Genomic DNA, 21,286 nt, shown 5'->3' with positions numbered 1-21,286 from the left:
CTTTATGGAAAGATATTTGTGTTAGTAATAAGTTGTATTTTCTCATTTGTTTCCTATAAACATGCCTCTTACCTTATGTTTTTTTATATGCCTATTTACTATACCCATTTATGGTTTTTTAATTTACATTTAACCTTGTGTTTTCTTATTTGTTTTTCTTTTTAACCTTAATTCCATGTTTCAAAATGAGTAATGGAAATTATTCATTGGGAATATTATATATTTGACTAATGTTTGTAAAAATAAATACATATAATTATCCGGGTTGGTTCGCTTATGTTTAACGACTCGAAATGGTGAAGTGCTTGGTTGCCATGGTTACGTGATTATCGGTGAGGTTCGGAACAGAGAGGTGGTGAAATTGACGCTATAGGAAGTTGACCACCTGATCGATATACCAAATGTCAACCGGATGAGGTCTTCAACCTGCGGAAACCAGTGAAAATTTATACCAGGGGCGCATAAACAGCAGGAGATAGATTGTATTTCAAAACGAGTAAATTCACTCCATGAAAGATGATATCAAAGAAATAAATTTTACAGGTACCTTGGGGTAAAATTGATCGATAAAATAGTTGATTCCTTAGTAACCTAATATATCCAAACCATGTACAATTCTATACAAAATTTCAAACATTTATCTAAAAAGTAATTCATATATATATGTCAAAATCTAAAATAAAAACACATACTCACATGGTAAATAAAACAAGGCATCAGTTATACATGAGATTTTGTTCTTTAAAAGTATCAAAACTATGTATGCTAAATATATTTTTTTTCATAATATTAATATTATTTTTTTCCATGTAGTACCTGTTTATTTATTTTTTACTATAAATAATTAGGTACATACGTTTTTTATATAGGTTTTTTGTGTGAGAGGCTTTTTTAACGAGTCGCTGAGTTACTAAACGCGCATTAAATAAATTATATGATTATGAAAACGTTTAAGGGTCATAATTTATTACATTCGTTAAATTAAATATTAATTTTCCTGTTTAAAATTGACAAATTTAAAAATGCATTATTAAGAACTAATTAGGCGCCCAAAAGTGGTTTCGCAAAAAAGTAATTTATTTATTTTCTCCCCCTCGAAATAGCAAGTTATTCAGACCTGTCCAGAACGCCGATAATACCAGGGCGACAGGTGCTATCGAGAGGTACGCCAGTTCCGACCACGAGTGGTTTCTAATTCATTATTCATACGTTTTCCGTTGAACTCTGCCTGACAGTGTATCGGTTCCCAACACATCCACACGGCTCAGATCGATTTATGCTACCCTGGTAAGTGACTCGGTTCAAAGTGAATTTACTTTTTTTGGAAAGGACGGTTCGTGAGGTGATGCCATGTATATGTAATAGCAACACGAGTGTAAGCATTAAATACACACATAGGGTTCAAGAGATAGTGTTTAAATACAGACATTTTATGCTAAATACGTGAACACGTGCATTTTGGTGTAGATATACGGGCGGAAGACAAAACACCATTTACAGTTTATAATAGTTTCACTAACTAACATAGAATAATTAAAAATCTATTAAAACATCCTTACATAAGTCATTTCTTTAATAACTAACATGTGGGTCACTTGTAATGTTTTTACTTGGTTCGGAAAAATCTATATGAAAAATTAATAAGTTTAATGCGATCCACGAAAGAAATTTCGGTAAAAACGACAACTCATGGTATTTTGTTCTTAGAATACTCATTTACTGTATTCGTTTAATTTAATAATAGATTTACAAATAGATCATTGGCAATCAAACATTTCAATAAACTCCCTAAAGAAATAAAAAAAATAGATGATATAAAAATCCTCAAGAAAAAAATTAAAGCTCTATACATTTAAATCTTTAAAAAAATATATTAAAAAAACTATTATATCTTTTATTATATAACATTAAACCACGAGTGTAAGTCCCTTTCCAAGCACAAGAGCACAGACTCTTTTATGGAGAGGCACAGCGAATCGAAATATAAAAGTTCTACATATGTATAAATGATTCAAATGTTATTATGTTATAAATAAAAATGTAAATATATTAAATGAATAAAAAATAAAAAATAAAATAAAAGACTGACATTTTTCACGAAATTATTACGAAAAGATTATATTATTTGATAATGAAAATTATTTATGTCAAATTTAAAACAATAATCTGGGTTAGTTAAAACACATTACATGAGCATTCATCAGCGAAAATTGTGATATTACTCGCGTGCATATAAATGAATAATGGTTTGCAATTAGTTGTCTAAATACTAGAAAAGGTCGATTGCTTCTAATATATGATGACCACACATATACATAATATAAAATTAATCATAAGAAAACAAGAAGATGCCACCAATTTTTCGTTTTGTGAAATCGTGTTAACCTTCTCTTTAAAATACCAGGGTATCACGAAAGGTTAATGAGGAAATTAAGTACCTTTACGTACTATGGTTTAATATTAAATCGTACTAATTGTTTTTAGAACGAAAAAATATGTGGAAAACAAGTATAGGGATATTATTTTTTTACATCTCATCAAAGATAAAGAAGAATATGATAGTCTGGGCATTTACGGGGCTAGCGACCGTCATATGCTGGTTTAAGTGATCACTTAACACACGTGTAACATTCACCAATTCTACCCATTAATGACAACCAAAGTACTCAAATTCTCGGAAGTTCTATATATATGATCCAATTTAGAAAACTTGTTCTTCAATCACTAGAGAGATCTATTGGTAAGATGAAAAGAAGCTTTTTATTGAGCAGAAACTCTTTTATTAGTATGTGAGGTCCGAATCCTGGATAATAATCATATATGTACATGAGGAACGCCAGAAAATATCACTTTCATTAATATTATTTTAGCTTATAATTTGACCAGTTTATTTTATATACAAAATTTTGAATGTGTCCAAATACCATTTGGACACACTCAAAATGTTGTAAATATGATATTATATGTGTTTTTATATGGTATAATATAATACACATATAGTATATAATATATTATATAATAAATGTTTTTCCGTTTAAATTACTAATTATGGTTGGATTTTTTATTTTTCTTCACCTCATTAGCTTAGCCCCGAGATCTTCAAATACCAGGGCAGCATGAATGCGAAAGGTCAACCACAACCGCCAGACAATGCATGACGCAGGAATTATACAATGGTGTGCGTACAGACTCCCTTATAAACTAAACGTCCCCCGAGATAAACTTACCTCTCCGCGCTATATGTCGCCCTGTGACATTTTCTCGTAAATACCAAGGGTGTAAATTCAATAGAAGGTTTCTAAATGAGATGTGCCTGAAAGGGCATTCAATACCTTACTGAAAATAGTATTTATATCTAAATCATCCATATCTTCCTTTGTTTATAGTATTTTATTTAATTTTTAATTAAAAGAGAAACGTTGTTTGTTATATACAAAAATACTTCAATTTCATACTATTTCTGTGAGCCTAAGCGGCTTATTAATAGGGTATCAAATTGTGGTAGAGTGGGTTCGAGCCAAAAAAACTCTGATTTAAGAGTCCGCGACACTAACCACGGGACCACAACCCAACACACCGATATCTGTAAGTGCATAAGGTACTTCTTAAATCAGTTGGTTTAATTGAATTCTTCCCAGTTATCAGACCAGGGATGCATATCTACCAAGATGGTATTTTTTTTTACTTTTCAATTGTTTGATGTTTCATTTTGTACTTTTGTATGTTTTAAATTAGTTTGTATTAAAAAAAGGCTACTGGATTTATGATTTATGTTATTATTCGAATTTTATAAATATCAATAAAAATATATTGAAAATCTGGTGCCAAATATATGGGATTTTAATCGGGATCGCGTGAATTAAAAATACTTTTAGGTGTTTTTAGGTTACGTTTTAAGTGTTTTATTTTATAATAACCCTTTCACCCAGTTGTGTCAGCGAATTGTAAAGAAATATCAGTAATTACGCATCGAATAGAATTGAAGTAATGTTTACAAAAATTATATACGTATACTCTCCAAATGGAAACTGCCAGACATGCATGGCCACGAATGAAATCGCCAGAGGCGTTCACGAGATATCAACACTCGTACATAACATCGCAGGCACACTCATGGGCTCAATGTGAAAGTGAATTTTATGATAAAATTACTCAAATGGAAAAAATTATATTTGCCATTACGTTTTGCCTCTCAAAATAATAACGCACGGGAAAAATGCTACAAATTTTGTGTGCAACAGATATTTTTTTTAAATATATTTTTTTAAAGAGAGGTATTTGCGTTTTCAATTAGTATGTAGTATAAAATAGTTAGTAAGTTGTGGAATGCGGGAAAATGCCCATAAATGGCCACGTTGAGGTTCGCCACCCAGCTGGCCGCTTTTCCCGTGGAGGCGCAAAGAAGAGGATAGCGCATGAATGCAGGATTGCGACGTGGAATGTAAGAGGACGTATGGATGAAAAAATGAATGAACTGTGTGATGTAATGGAGAGTAAGTGTTTGGATTTGTTATGTGTGACTGAAAGCTGGAAAAAAGGTAGTGGATCGATGGAACGTGACGGCACTTTGATTCTCTGGTCTGGACTCCCGGAGTCAGATAGAGCTTGTCGGGGCGTCGCCGCGTTTCTATCACCCAGGATGGTAGAATGTATGAAAGAGTATGTGTTCGTCAACGCAAGACTCATGTTTGTCAGATTCAAAGTCGGGTTAACAAAGCTACTTGTTTTAATAGGATATGCCCCCGTCAACTCCGACAGCGAGTCTGAGAAAGATGAGTTTTGGTTGAATGTAATGAGTGTGATGAATGGAAAAATGAATAATGAAAAGGTAATTCTGGCCGGTGATTTGAATGGCTGGGTTGGTACAAGGAGAGACGGTTTTGAATCAGCGCTCGGTTTGTATGGAGATGCGAGAGTGAACGATAATGGGAAGAGATTGCTAGAGGTATGTCTGGAATGGAATCTCTTTGTGTCAAATACTTTTTTTGCACACAAGGGAATCCATCAATATACTTGGGAGAGATGTGATGAAAGGTCTATTATCGATTATGTCGTCATTGACTCTAGATTGAGATCCGCCACAGTAGACACAAGAGTGTTCAGGGGGGCCGAAATGGAAACAGATCACTTTTTGGTAGTTTCAAGAGTGATTCTGTTCCAAGGGTGGAGGGCCAAAACGAACAAGGTGGCGGCTCCTTCTAGAGTCAAAGTAGAAAAGCTACAGAATGATGACATAAGAGTTAAGTTTGAAACAGACGTATACAACAGGTTGATTGCGGAAGATGTAAATGAACTTAGTATAAATGAAATGTGGGAACATCTGAAAGGTAGTGTGTGTGAATCCGCAAAGGTAGTGTGTGGTACAGCGGTACAAGGAAGGAAAAAAGGCGATGCGTGGTGGGATGATGATGTTAAGGATTTAGTGAAAGAGAAGAAGAATGCGTGGTTAAAGTGTTTGGCAGTGAGGAATAAAAGCTCCGCTGAGTATGAATCGGTTAAAAAAGTATACAAGGATTGTAAAATGAAAGTTAAGCAAGGGGTGAGTGAACGAAAACGTTTGTTGAGGAAGGATGAAGGAGTAAAAATGACAAAAAATTTCCAAGAAAATATAAAAATTTTCTGGAAAGAAGTCAAAAACTCCCGAAGTCTAAGCTTGAATGGATGTACGAAATCGATTGCAGCGAAAGACGGAAAAATGGTGACGAATGAAAAAGATATAAAAGAGAGATGGAAAGAGTATTTCGAGGAGGTGTATGAAACACATACGATTAATAACGTTAGTGACGTAAGTACATTTCCCCGAATATGTGTGAATGATGTTTCAAGAGAGATAAGTATGGAAGAAATTAAGAATGCCACTAAGTCTTTGAAAAATGGAAAGGCTCTAGGATTCGACAATTTTGCCGCAGAATACGTCAAGAATGGTGGCGAAATAGTTCTCACATGGTTGCATAGGCTCTTTAACCGTTGTCTGGAGGAGAGTTATACTCCGGTGGATTGGAGAAGGGCAGTTATAATGCCTCTCTACAAGGGTAAAGGTTCTAGGGTGGAATGTGGGAACTATAGAGCAATCAGTCTATTGAGTGCTGTTGGCAAGATGTATGGTCGAATCCTTATTGAAAGAGTGAGAACCATAACAAAGGACAAAGTGTGGGATGTCCAGAGTGGATTTATGAATGGGAGAGGATGTACGGATCAAATTTTTGCCTTGCGCAACATTACTGAAAAGTTTTTGTCCAAAAACCAAAAGCTTTTCTGTGCTTTTGTGGATTTGCAGAAAGCGTATGACCGAGTTGATAGAACGAAGCTATGGAAGGTGTTATCTGAGTATGGGGTAAGCAGTAAACTTATCCAAGGCATAGCATCCTTGTACGAGGATAGCACTGCATGCATAAGGGTAAGTGGTTCATTTTCATCCTGGCTTAGCATCTCTAAAGGTGTTAAGCAGGGATGTGTAATGTCACCGTGGCTGTTTAACCTATACATGGATAATTGCATGAAAGAACTGAAAGATTTAAATGTTGGAGCCAGAATGAATAATTTGACTGTCTGTTGCCTTTTGTATGCTGACGATGCTGTTCTTCTTGCCGATAGCAGAGAAGACCTGCAGGCGTTGGTGACAAAAGTGTATAATGTGTGCAAGGAAAGTGACTTATTGATGAATGTTAGCAAATCTAAGATTATGGTTTTTGAAAGAGAAGAATGCAGATCTGAATGTGAAATATTGGTAAACGGAGAGATTCTGGAACAGGTAGATGATTTCGTGTATTTGGGTAGTATGTTTTCTAGGGATGGAAAGATTGATAAAGATATAGAAAGGAGAGTGAATGCTGGGAACAAAGTGAACGGTGCACTGAAATCAGTTATAGCAAATAAAAACCTATCAGCGGAAGCTAAACTGGCAGTGCACAACGGAGTCCTGGTTCCAACTCTAATGTATGGAAGTGAAACATGGAGTTGGCAAAAGAAGGATGAAAGTAGACTGAATGCAGTCGAAATGCGATCTCTCAGAAGAATGTGTAACAAAACGATGTATGATAGATGTGCGAATAGTGAAATAAGGAAAGAATGCAAAGCTGAGATAAGCATTATCGATAAAATTAAGAAAGGTGTGTTGAGATGGTTTGGACATGTAGAACGAATGAGTGAGGAAAGAACGGTAAAACAAATTTATGAGGCGAATGTTAGCGGGAAAAGAAGCAGAGGAAGACCGAGAAAAACATGGCACGATCAGGTATGCCAAATACTTGAAAGTGGTCAGGTTAGGAGTCGTAACAATCGGCGGGTATGTATGAGGAGATGCATGAACGTGGAAGAGGCGAAGAATGTTTGCAAGGACAGAGTGGTGTGGCGCTCTATTCTCTCTGCCTACCCCTGCGGGGAAGCGGCGTGATGGTTAGTTAGTTAGTTAGTTATTATTCACAAAAAAATACTTAAATTTCATACTATTTCTGTGAGCCTGAGCGGCTCATTATTTAAAATAGGTGTCAAATTGTGGTAGAGTGGGTTAAAACCGAGAAACTCTGACTCAAGAGTTCACGACACTAACCACGACACCACAACCCGATGTTTTTGATACTCATGTTGCTGTTGCTACATCAACATTTGTCAAGATGACATTTGTAATATATGAATATTCGAATAGTCAATGTTCAAATTGGTGACTAGTTATATGACGTTCTTAGTTTTTTTTTTGTTGTAAAAAAGATAAATATTTGTGTTTTTATTATTTACACAAATATTTCAATTTCATACTATGTATTACTGTAAGCCTAAGCGGGTTATTATTATAAATATAAACATATATGGAAATATTTAGTTATAAAGCTGATTTTTGTGAATCTTATAAAAAATTGGAGAGCAGATGTCCGCGAAAGCCGTAAGTCCGTTATATAAAAATATGTTTAAAATAAATTAAAAAAACTTTTAAAAAATATGAACACGTATTTAGATATAATAAATAATATTGTAATATTAATAATATTACAATACTATAAAATAAATAATTATATAGTATTGGAATGGCGCCCAAGAACTGGCAAACGAAGCATCGGCCGACCCCCTACAAGATGGACTGACGATATAAGAAGAATAGCGGGAGTGACCTGGATGCGGAAGGCGGAGGATCGAAGAGGATGGAGACTCATGCGGGAGGCCTACGTTCAAAAGTGGACGGACACAGGCTGATGAAGATGATGATGATGAAATAATTTTGAAGCATGGTTCTTGAATCACTAGAACTTTATTAGAGACATTGGTGAGATGATTTTAATCCTTGTATAATTAAATAAATTATACCACAATGATCATATTCCCGAGCAGCCAATGATAATCAATTTCAAAAAGAAAAAAAAAACAAGAAAAAATGAAAAAAGAAAGATTACTTCCGTTCAAAATTCAAACGCTGCCGATAAAAAGCGCGCGTAGGAACAACTTCAAGAGAGATACATATAAAATTTATCAAGTAGGCCCGAGAAAGTACAGTAAAGTGTGTAAAACTTACACACGAGTAAAAAAATCACTCATTCGCTAAGTGTAATATTTTTTTATGAGTTTATGGTCGGAAACTTTTTGCGATTGGTCGCGCTTAGTTAGTTAGTGGTCTTTTTCGGATATGCAACGAAGCGGGAAATGGTAAATTAGTCCGGCTGCGGCGGGAAACTGACTGTCAACATGAGCTCCTCACGCAGCGGCCATCTTTTATTTTGGACTTTTCCCAGAGATGGTCAGCGGTTGACAGGGTTGCCATAACAATAAAAATAATATAATATTAGGGATTATTTGTCCATATTATCAGATCATTTTTTATTACGAAAAGATTGCCTGAAAATCGTAGGGGTTCCGGTTATCGATTCTGAATCGATAAGTAGTTTAAAAATGTCAAAATCGTTAAAAATAATAGTCCAAATATCAAGATTCAGTACTACGTAGTAAAAACGTTAACTTCGTCAAAAACGTCTAGCACGCTGTTCGTCACGAGCAATGTTTAGTAATGCGTGTGTTGTTGTTACGTTCAACAGATGGTGCTGCCATTGCCGTCAAGAAAGGTGTTTAAAAAGTTTTGTTACCGGTCAAGGACATTTATTTATATAACTAACTAACCATCACGCTGCTTCTCCACAGGTGTAGGCAGAGAGAGGCGAACGTCAAACTACTCTGTCTTTGGAAACATTGTTCGCCTCTTCCACATTCATGTATCTACTCATACATAGCCGCAGATTATTTCGACTCCTGACCCGACCGCTTTCAAGTATTAAGACATACCTGATCATATTATAATATATATTTATTTATACTACAGTTTTTTATTTTGTTTTTGATTGATATTGGTCATCCCTGCTCCGTTCCCCGTGTCGGCACTCCGCAGGGGAAGGCAGTGAAGCGAGAAGACGCCCGGACAAGTAGGTACTTGGCTATCTTCCTACGTTCCCACTTGGCTACCTACTCACCCACTAACTGCCCACATATCCTCCGACCCCCCTCCCCGACCACTTTCCTCCTCGACGCTTCTGTACTCCTGGCAATCCGCAGACAAACACACTCGCAAAAGTATTTTATTATTATTTTTTAGTCTGTAAAAGTATCTCTGCATATTATTTCTTTGACATCTCAACAAAGATGAAGAAGAATATGGAAGTCTGGGCATTTACGGGGCTGACTACCGTCATAGGCTGGTTTAAGTGATCACTTTACACACGTGTAACATTCACCAATTCTACCCATTATTGACAACCACACTACTCAAATTCTTGGAAGTTCTATATATATGAACCAATTTAGAAACCTTGTTCATGAATCACTAGAACTTCACTAGAGACATCTATTGGTGAGATGTAAAGAAGCTTTTTATCAAGCAGAAACTCTTATATTAGTATGTGAGATCCGAATCCTGGATTATAATCACACACATGAGAAACGCCAGAAAAAACCATTTTCATTTTTATTATTAAGCTTATAATTTGACCAGATAATTTATTTACAACATTTTGAGTGTGTCCAAATACTTGTTCACAAAATCTGGATTATCTCCAATTACAGGAGTTATTTTCATATTATTTTTTGACATCTCATCAAAGATGAAGAAGAATATGGAAGAAATCTTCCATATTCTTCTTCATGGAAGAAATCTTCCATATTCTTCTTCATCTTTGATGAGATGTAAAAAAATAATATGAAAATAACTCCTGTAATTGGAGATAATCCAGATTTTGTGAACAAGTATTTGGACACACTCAAAATGTTGTAAAAAAAAGTATCTCTGCATACTTGTCATAAATTTATCATGCTATCTTCTCCCGTAAAATTTTCAAAAGAAGAGTAGATATAGCTGGAAATAATGACGTAGGTACCTAATAGAAGTTCGAAGTGTAAAATTATCATCAATTTGTAATTCCTTCCTTATTATCATCAATTTGTAATTTATGTTTTTTTTAATGTTCAAGTACTATCTACCCTCTGATTGCAAACAGCTGTGTACGGTATCAAACATTTTGACCAATATTATCTACTAGTCTGTTTTTGGTACGTTGGAAGATATGGATTTTTAGCAATAAGCACGCCAATGTTTTATTAATTTGTTTTCTGTACATGAAGTTTAAATATAATAAATAAAAAAATAGTAAATAATAGTTTGTAATTAGCGCATGTCATTTCTTACAGGGACTCCCTGGCCACCTCCTCGACGCTTCTAAGCTCCTGACAAAAGTTTTTTTTTTTATTATTGTGTTTAGTCAGCAAACGTATCTCTGTGTAGGTAGGTACTTGTCTTCAATTCATCAACTGTCTTTTTCCGTAAAATTTTCAAAAGAAGATAATAAAGTCCGAATAACTGAAAATAATGACGTAGGTAATCGAAGCTCGAAGTGTTATAGCTGTTAATTAGCACATGTTATTTATTAAAGAGACCACCTCCTCGACGGTTCTAAGCTCCTGGCATTCCACAGACAATACACTCGCAAATTTTTATTATAGATTTGTAGTCAGAAAATGTATCTCTGTAATTTATTAGCTGTCTTTTTTTAGTTATGTATTTTTATTTTATAAAAAGAGAAATATTTGTGTTTTTAATATTCATAAAAAAAGACTTAAATTATATACTATTTCTGTGAGCCTACGCGGCTCATTATTATAAATATGTGTCAAATTGTGGTAGAGTGGACTGTGACCCAGAAACTCCGACTCAAGAGTCCGCGACACTAACCATGGGACCATAACTCGACACTTTTTCCATTTTTTTTTAAAAGAAGACAATTAAGTCCGAATACCTGAAAACAATGACGCAGGTAATAGAAGCTCGAAGTGTTATAGTCGGCGATTAACGCACTGCGAAGGTGATTTCTTGAAGGGCATGTAGCATAACGCTATTATCTACCGAAGAACGTGACGCGGGTGCAAAGTTGTGTGTAACTCTCCTACTGGCTTATCGGAACGGTAAATTTACGACTGATCGGACGCGTTAGTAAACTGCAGCTTGTTTGAAAATGCTCCAAGAAGGTAAACCATTTGTGAGTTTTGACATTTTTTTAGAGGGGGAATCGCTATCTAGATAATTTAGTAAAAGTTCAGTAAGGAAGCTGGAAGTATCTCTACGTACAATTTAAAGATTTTTTTCTCTTTTTTTAACTTTACCTTCTTAAAAACCCTTTACCTTTCTTCTTCTTCTAACTAACTAACTAACCATCACGCCGCTTCTCCGCAGGGGTAGGCAGAGAGAATAGAACGCTACACCACTCTGTCTTTGCAAACATTCTTCACCTCTTCCACGTTCATGCATCTCCTCATACATATTCGCCGATTATTACGACTCCTAACCTGACCACTTTGATCGTGCTATGTTTTTCTGTGTCTTCCTCTGCTTCTTTTCATAATTACTTCGCCTCGTAAATTTGTTTTACCAATAAAAATTAAAGTACAATTTAAATTTGTTTTGTAGATTCTTGTTCTTCTGCTTTTTTAAAATGTTTTTTCACCCTTCCAGATCACTCTAGCCAGTGTCAAGTTATTTTTTGCCTTTCAATAACTCTTTTCTTTTTTAAACCATGTATTTAATTCCAATGATTTCTTTTAGTATGTACAAAAACGACGTTTTCATAAAAATATTAAATTACGTTAAATGTTATCTGTTTTTAAAGAAAATTAAGTTGTCGGGTATTGAATACAGAGCCTTAAGCAAATAAATTCTAACCAAATTCTCACGACGTTTAATGCTATTTTAATTGAAATATGGACGATATTTTGGATTCAGCGGTCTACATTTAAATGGCGCAAATACAAAAAAATTTGGCGTCATAGCTTTTTGACGTCATTAGCATGTTAAAAAATCATCCATTAAGATCCGTTGCATGGTCTCTATTATGGCAAAGCATATGGTATGCAAACGAGGGAAGATACTGGAATGTGTTTAATATCATTGCAAATACGAACAAGATAATCTTACATGGAAATATGGGTCACCAATACCTACTTTAATAAAATAAAAATGAATTAAAACATAGACACTGACCCTTTTAAGGCTTATCAAATTATTGCATACATGAGTTAAAGAAACAATTTGATTTTTATAAAAAAACGAATAATGTTTTAAACTGTATGAAATCCTAGAACAGGAAAAAAGCTATTGAAGCGCCTAGAATAGGCAATCTGTAATACATCAAAAGTTTGTGATAATAAAGATTTTTTATTATATAAAAGTATTTTGTTTGTAATGTCAGTACAGTATGTTCTGCACGTCATTATAGTGCATAGAGTACTGTATTATATTTGTCATATATGAAAACAAAGGCAAAGATATTTATCGTATAGGCTGGGTCAACAAGTACCTACATAATGATTACAAAAATTCTTCGCCCCCATAGTATAATGGTCAACACGCTCGGCTACCGTACTGAAGGTCCTGGGTTTAATTTCCAGGGGGAGGGTGGAATAAATGAGCGATTTACTCAATCAAATATTTCTTCTATATCACCCTGGACTGGTACCTAAAGCGGAGGGCTGATCACCTTCCCTCCATGTGTTTACGATCAAGATAACACTGCATTTATATGATGCAGTGCCCTATGCACCATTGAAGTTTGAAGAGTACTTATATTTATTATATAATTATAATTATGTATATACATACATTGTCCGCCTCCGTAGTGTAATGGTCAGCACGCTCGGCTACCGTTCTGGAGGTCCCGGGTTCGATTCCCAAGGGGGGTAAAATAAATATAAGTGATTTTTTTCACTCTAATATTTATTCAATATTACCCTGGACTGGTACCTGAAGCGGAAGGCTGATCACCTTTCCTTACACTGCGTTTGTATGATGCAGTGCCCTATGCACCATTGAAGTTTGAAGAGTACTTATATGTATTATATAATTATATTTATGTATATACATATATCTATATATATATATATATATATATATATATATATATATATATATATATATATATATATATATATATATATATATATATATATATATATATATATATCCACCTATCTATCTGTGTATCTTTACTTTGAATTTCATTGCCATAATTCAATTTAAATTACGTCGTTATTTGTGACAAAGTTGATAGAAAAAATTAAAAATGTCTACTTAAAAGTTTTATAATCTCAACACGCGCATCACGACAGCCCCATCTCATGATAATATTCGCACTCCATTTGGGTATACTACAATATATTACATACCGCTATATTCAGAGAAAGAGACATTTAATAAAAACAGATTATTGCCGAGCAAGGCACGACTTTCGTTTTACACCTCACAGAAATGGCGACATCTACACGTATGCGCAGAGCGGAACCTCTAGTATAACGTAAAATGTAAGATAGGTTTCCCATTGATAACGCGAATCGTAAAATTAAACGGGGAAAAGGCAAATAATGAATATCTCTTTACAGGTATCAAAGAACCGGGGTCGGTTGTTATACCAACAGATATTGCGAAAACTCGACGATTCTCAAACCTTTTTTTGTATTCTGTTGATTTATTCGGCAGTCATTTCATGGTAATATATTTCCATTTTTATTTTTACTTGGTAAATACCACTATTTCTTAAAATAAATTTTGACACGTTTTTCTATATTTTTACGGTGTTTGAAATAGATTTTAAGAAATAGCGGTAATCTTTGTATTTGTTTCATGATAATTATATTACATTAATTAATTTATGTTGATTATGTATCTTTGTTAAAAATATGTGTAAACATCTTACTTATCTGTTTTATAAAAAAGGACCAGTTTTATTTTTAAATGCTATTTCTCAGTTGGTTGATACCTACCTTAATTTACTGCAGTAAACTAAAGAAAATATTTTCTAAAAAATAAATGCAAGGAATTCATAACTTTTTTAGAATTATTATTGCTGAGGATTTTTTGATCTTTTAATTTTATGTATTAATTGAAAGGCATGTTCATTAAAACATAAAAATTTTTAGTACACATATAAGTATAGTAAATCTTCCTTTGATTAAATTAACGATCAAGATAACATTGCGTCGCTACGATGCGGTGCCCTATGCACCATTTGGTGCGAATACGATTTAAACAAAACAAAAAAAAACAAAAACAGATGTTTAAGTACCTACATCACGAATTTTCTAATAATAACTATTGAAAGAATAGTCTGTAAGTATACCATCTATATATTTTCCTCTCATATGTTTATTTTTCTACAATGATTGGCGCCCCTCTTAAAATTTCGCGCGCGGCATTTGGAGAACTTCTGACGCAACTCTAGCGTTTCTCGCCGCGTCACGATTTTCGCTTCTGGCAACCCCCGCCGCCCTTTCCTTTCTTTCGAATTCAGAACGGAAACCAAGATGGCGACCGAGAAAAAAAGAAAAGAAGAGCGTTCGCCCGCAATTCATCACCCAATCATCCATCCACCAATCACAATGCGTACCAGGCCACCAGCTTGGCACCTTTGAACGGCTATTTCTCGAATAATAATTAATTTGAAAATTTGGAAAGCCGGGGTTGGGAGAATAATGGATCGGCTCACAAAGGTATCTCCTCGCTTTTGTGGTACCCTGGTATCGAGTTCGGAGAAATAATGATATTTATTCACATAGTTAGTTACCTATACAAGGATAGCCATAGATTTGAAGAATGTGAAACGATGAACCAGGATTCGATAAGTGGTGAGGGTATATTGCAAAGAATTGTCATGGAAAAAATGAAAAAAAGGAGCATCTTATGGTCTTAGAAAATGAAAGAGTAATTCTATGCACCTACTTTGATTTAAAAGTCTTCCGAGTTTTGTAACCGGGTTTTGTCGGTACCAACATCGTCATACTGGCGTCGGTGACGAAAGAAACCCGTCACTGGTCAAATAAAATATATAAGGAAAAAAGGAAATAGTTGTTATTTTATTATATAAAATGCAGGTCCATCAAGATATATCAGTAAAAAATCTACTACTATTATTATTATTATTATTATTACTACTACTGCTACTACTACTACCATCACGCCACGTAGGCAGAAAGAAAGGAACGCCACACTCTTCTGTCCTGACATGCACTCCTCGCCTCCTTCACATCCGTAGATCTAAATTGTATTGTAAAAAATCTAAATTGATTATTATATGTAGTTAGGCATGTTTTTTTAACTGGACAAAAAAAACTACATACTTTTAATTCTATTTATTTCTTGGTATGATGGCAACAAGAAATGTCAGTACAAAACCTAAATATTTTTAACAATACAAGACAGCTCTTAGCTTTTCACATTCACTGGGTTGTAGGTACATATATCATCGATATATATATATATATATATATATATATATATATATATATATATATATATATATATATATATATAACGTGGTAATATTTTTCTTTTGTAAATTGCGTGTAAATAATATGTAAAGTGGGTGTATAATAATAAAATAAACAATGTGTTGCTTTGTAATTAAAGTTTATTCTTAATTTATCTTTATAATAATTTTTATATCTATCTATCTATCTATCTATCTGATTCTGACAGTCAATAATATTATCGGAAGTCTTTTGTTTTATTCTGAGCGACGCATGCGGCATCTGGTGGTAGAACTGTTTTATGTAGGTACTTTTTGTAAGTACTTAATAAAATGTATAGGTAGGTACCTAGGTATTTTATTACATCTCCCCCCTTGGGGATGAAAATTCATAGTAAAATTTTCACTCGTCCTCCGGATCATCTTCTTGTAGTGAAGGGACTGGTATAAGTTTAGTGATATGATAAAGTTTTTTTTTTTTTCCTCCTATCTTTTTTCCTTCTTTTTTTTTTTTCTTTCTTGTTTTTTTTTTCTTTCTTTCTTTTTTTTTTCTTTTTTTCCGTTCTTTTTTTTCTTTCTTTTTTTTGTATTTTTTTTTTCTTCTTGACCCTTTTAAAGTAGACACAGTTTTTCTCAATCCATTTGTTTTTTTTCTTTTGAATTCCTTCATTTTTATTCAGATCTCTTAAAGTATCTTCTAATATAACCAAATGTACAACTTTTAATTGTTCATCTGCATTTTTATTCGATTCTAAAACTGGGTTCCGGCTTAGACAATCTACTTCTAAATTTTTCTTTCCTGGAGTATATTTTATTTCATCTTTCGTAGAAGTTTTTTCTACTTTATTTTTATTTTCATTTTTCAAGCACTGTTTCTGTGTTATTTGTATGTCTTCATTTTTATTCTGATCTTTTAAAATATCTTCTAATTTAACCAAATTTACAACTTTTAATTGTTCATTTGCATTTTCCTTCGATTCTATTACTGGATTCCTGCTCATACAATCTGCTTCGAAATTCTTCTTTTCTGGAGTATATTTTATTTTATATTTTGTAGAAATTTTTTCCACATTATTTTTATTTTCATTCTTCAAGCACTGTTTCTGTGTAATTTGTAAATCTTCATTTTTATTATTAATCTTATCATCCTCCTTTGTTTTAAACCAGCACGTTGCTTCAGAGTGATATCGAGTTCCCTTATTTAAATTTTCACAAATCTTACATGGACTTTTATCTTTAATTTTATCACTAGTTCTTAGATTTCCACGTCTTCTTTGTTTATCTTCTAATCGTTTTCTTTGATCATCTTCTAATTTTTCTCTCTCACTCCGAACATATTGTAGTAATTGTTTTAATACATCTAATGTTTCATAATTCATTTCCAATTAACAAAATTGTCGTTTTATAACGTGGTAATATTTTTCTTTTGTAAATTGCGTGTAAATAATATGTAAAGTGGGTGTATAATAATAAAATAAACAATGTGTTGCTTTGTAATTAAAGTTTATTCTTAATTTATCTTTATAATAATTTTTATATCTATCTATCTATCTATCTATCTGATTCTGACAGTCAATAATATTATCGGAAGTCTTTTGTTTTATTCTGAGCGACGCATGCGGCATCTGGTGGTAGAACTGTTTTATGTAGGTACTTTTTGTAAGTACTTAATAAAATGTATAGGTAGGTACCTAGGTATTTTATTACATATATATATATATATATATATATATATATATATATATATATATATATATATATATATATATATATATATAAATATATATTCTTCTATACTGCAAACATCTAGATAAAATGAACGCATTTTCAAGCATATGACATTACAATACATACCTTTAGAATTAAGTACAGAACATTTTTTGCTAACTTTACAATGACAAAACCAGTTTATTCTTATCGGCCAGGAGGCCATTAACTATAGACTGGGCGAAAATAAATAATACCCATAGAAATTAACCTACAAAGATAACACCGGTAGGTGGGAAGGTATTATCTAATGCGTTTCTTCTTGAAAATTCACACAGCGCGTTTTTCCTACCACCGCTATGCTAGAATAACCCTTTGGTGGTCGTAATGTATCTATAATGCAAGTATTCAAAAAAATATATTTATAAGTTTCCTTAGAAAATTCTCCTTGCCTACTATGTACAAGGATTTATAACATATTTAGTTTATATGTCTTAAAAATGACAGTGGATGTGTATAGTTCGTAATAAATTAATAAGGATGGTCACTAAAAATAATACAAAAGATACAACAATACAAAAGACACAACGGATTCATATCTTCTCGTATCAATCATAAAACGAGTATTATATTATATATATTACGGATAATGCTGGAGTAAACCTACGTTTTTCCGGGTTTACTTAGCTTTACCCAATTCCGTTGGGTAAACTTCGAAGTAATAATAATAATAATAAAACCCTTATCCGCACCCCAATGGTGCATAGGGCACTGTGTCTTATAAATGCAGTGTTATCATGATCGTTTTACACATAAAGGAAAGGTGATCAGCCCTCCGCTTCAGGTACCAGTCCATGGTAATATTGAATAAATATTACAGTGAAAAAATTACTTATATTTATTTTTACCCCCCTTGGGAATCGAACCCGGGACCTCCAGAACGGTAGCCGAGCGTGCTGACCATTACACTACGGAGGCGGACTTCGAAGGCTCACATAAATAAAATTGAATTCGCAGTTTACCCGTGTACACCCAGGTCTACTCTGAAAATGATAATGTTAGAAAATCCAAATTATTGATAACATACAGTTTTATTTCAATAACTTAAAGACGTTAAAAATTATAAAATTCGTAATGTCTGTGATGTTAAACGATGAATGATGTCTTTTATATCGATTTCAATAACATATGTAATTGAAAGCGAACAAAATGCTTTTACTAAGAATAAAAAAGTTTGACGACGAAAGGCGTTGGCAGAGATTCTAGTAAGTCTAACGTCCAGGAAATTAAAGCTGGGTAGGTAGCTACCTACCTACCTACGTGCTAGCACAATCCGACCCTGCATTTTCCTGGAAGACCGCCAAAATTCGTAACGATTCGACCGGCCCGACTGTCATCTTGCATTATATCATCAGCTACCCACGCCCGAGATGGCGGGCCGCGATTGGTCCGGACACTAGTACTCGCGTCTCTCTCTCTCCCGCGGGAACTCCCGTCAAGAGAGAATGAGACGCCCGTCTCCTTCCCCCCAGAAGGATTTCAGACCTGAGTTCTGTCTCTGTCCTGAGGGATTCGAGGTTGGTGATCCTCTTCTCTTTCGCGCTCGCGGTGGGAGTTCGGAATCACGTGTTTGCGTCTCTCTCGCACGGTCGTTACACCTCCAGACGTCCTTTATCTCGATAGAGGGCAAACGGAGATGGACTCTCGGCAGACGAAAATTGAAATACTTATATGTATTGTTATGCGTTTAAAGCCAAGTAATCGTTAAATCACAACCTTATTTTCTCTAAATCCAGCTAACATTTTACGTAAACGATTTTTCTTCTGGAAACATCGCTTTTGCCTTGGATAAATAAGTTTTTCTTTGAAATAATTATATGTTTTTGAAAAGAAAAGGGTTGATATTTTTTCTATATAGTAAGTATATAAAAAAAAGTATCCAATATAAATTCTTAAAAAAAATCGAGAAAAAGGACACGTCGAGCCCCGAGTGGTTCTGCGCGTTCAGATTTGAACGCGGGATCTGGGCCTTTTAACTGATTTATTCATCTAAAATTTTCACTTAGAAACAAGGAATTTAGCTGAAATTGATGAATGTCATACTTTGCAGGAGCCATATTCACCCTAAATATTGCTTTAGAAGTTCGAAACCTCAAAAATGGTGGTTGCCGCGAAATTACCAAAAAAAATATTTTAATATAGTATCTAAAAGAGCTGTGTATTCCAGACGAATTGGTGTATACTCTCATGATAGATCATTTCCACTATCTTTTTTTTACCACTTCATTCACAGTGAAGCGCCCTTGAGGTAGTATTTTACGAAAATGGCCCTATATAAATTATCCAAAATAATAATTATTATCATTAATAAAGTGATTGTGAAAATCTTTGTTAAAACGCGATTTTTGACCATGTGATATTTGGAGCGTATTTTTTTATCCCTCGAATAAATGACCTCTTTGATATTTGGTGCTTTTTTGTATTCTATAAAATCGTTCAAATTTAATTATTTATTTATTTAATATTACCCTAGACTGGTCCCTGAGACGCAAGAGTGATCACCATGCCTTCATGTAAGTAACAATCAAGAAAACACTGCGCCAATACGATGCAGTGCCCTATGCACCATTTGGTGCGGATAAGGGTTAGAAGAAGAAGAGGAAGAAGAAAAAGAAGAAGAAGAGATATTCGTAACATTGTTCTATTTTTAAATCCCTGACCCTGCTCGGCCCCCGTCACGGTGCGGCGCGCATGCCGAGATGCCCGGAGCACAAAAGATGAGAGGAGATAGGAGGTAAGATGTACCTGCACACATCCCACATACAACCTGAATACCTAATAAGTGAGTACCCGCTGTGATATATAAAAATGTACATTTATGTACCCGGCGCGCAGAACCGGTCCGAGCCTTGGTGGAGCAAATCGGACAGTCGCCATCGGACGCCGATTGGCCGAGATCTCGGGTTTAAAAAAGGAATCATCGTAGACGTGGGTAGGCGCCGGCAAGGTAGGAAGGCGAATATTATGACGTCATAGACGGCTGCAAATTATTTTCAAACATCGATTCTCGTTAGATTGACAGAGACATAGACGTATACGCGTTCTGCGCTCCTGGTAATTAAAAAATATCAGTGAAGGAACGCAAAGGTAAATATTTTTTTAAAATTTTTTGTGCATTAGCACTATAAGCTATTACGAATACGAGCATGCAACCTTGAGCGTTGTAGCCATTACTGTTGTTCTTCTTCTTCTGATATTCTCATATAGGTATAATGTTCCTTTACTCTGTTTCATCAAATATATTCCACTCCTAAAACCCTTGAATCCTGAGAGCAGGACTTGCTTTCATATAATGAATGATCGAATTAACGTCCCGTTAACTGATGTAGTTGGAAATAGAAGCAGAGGAAGATTGAGGAAAACTTGGCATGATCAAGTATTTTAAATGCTTGAAAGTGGTTAGGTCAAAAATCGGAATAATCGGCGGGTATTCATGATGAGATGCATGAATATGGAAGAGGCGAATATTGTTTGTAAAGAGAGATCGGTGTGGCGTTCTTTTCTCTCTGCCTACCCCTGCGGTGAAGAGGCGTGATGGTTAGTTAGTTGGTTAACTGATGCTATATCTTACTGATTACTTACGTGAAAATTAAAAACAATATATATACCCAAGACGAGTCATGGATATTATCTACTCTTCGGGAATATTATATAAGTATGTGATATTTGTATGTAATATGTTTAAATAAATGAATATTTAAATATGTTTATATTGAGGTGGAAAACCAGTCGGAGAGCAAAATTTTATATTATAAGAATGC

This window comes from Brachycentrus maculatus, unplaced genomic scaffold (assembly GCF_059751285.1).
Source record: "Brachycentrus maculatus isolate JH-2025_06_01 unplaced genomic scaffold, ASM5975128v1 h1tg000623l, whole genome shotgun sequence".
NCBI classification, from domain to species: Eukaryota; Metazoa; Arthropoda; class Insecta; order Trichoptera; family Brachycentridae; genus Brachycentrus; species Brachycentrus maculatus.
Note: the sequence above shows the minus strand (reverse complement) of the source record.